Genomic DNA, 716 nt, shown 5'->3' on the forward strand with positions numbered 1-716 from the left:
TATACCCGTTGGCTACAGGACCAACACTATTGATACCATAAGATCAAAAAGACCTACCTGGATGCTGGTTTTAGACACTGATTTCAAAGTTAATTGACAGATTTATTCTGCTGAGAAACCCCTTTTCCATGTTAGATTAAAATTTAAGCTTTTCAGTGCTAAACAGACTTGGCTTAGTTAAACAAAGTTTTTTTTATTCATATATATATATAAAAAGACACATTATCAAATTATATTTACATAAACAATATTGTGGCTTAGAATGAAGCAAAAGCTAATTCATGCCTTATCAAAACCCACCTTGACCATTATAGCAATGCATTGGTCACAATTTTGTCTCTTCATCTCGTCCAGAATGCAGCTGCTCGGATGTTAATCTTAGTTAATAAATTTGACCATGTAATCTTCTGTTTACTGGTTCCTTGCGAGTCAAAAAATACATTTTAACCCTTTAAAGGGCAAGTTACCATTTTAGTTCTCTTGCATCCCCTTGCAAATTGAGTCCCCTCATCCCTCAGTGAGGTCTAGAAGCACAAGATCTATATCCATCCATTCAGCAAAGATACTGCTACATGGCTCTGTATCTAATTTTGGCATCTGACCAATTAGATGAGCCCTTGAATGATATATTACCTGTAAATTAAGTTGGGAAAAAAGTCAAGAGAAAAAAAGGTAAAAAACTAATTGAATAGTTAAAAAGTAAAGTAAAAAAAGTT

This window comes from Cyprinodon variegatus, unplaced genomic scaffold, assembly GCF_000732505.1.
Source record: "Cyprinodon variegatus isolate N-32 unplaced genomic scaffold, C_variegatus-1.0 Scaffold432, whole genome shotgun sequence".
NCBI lineage: Eukaryota > Metazoa > Chordata > Actinopteri > Cyprinodontiformes > Cyprinodontidae > Cyprinodon > Cyprinodon variegatus.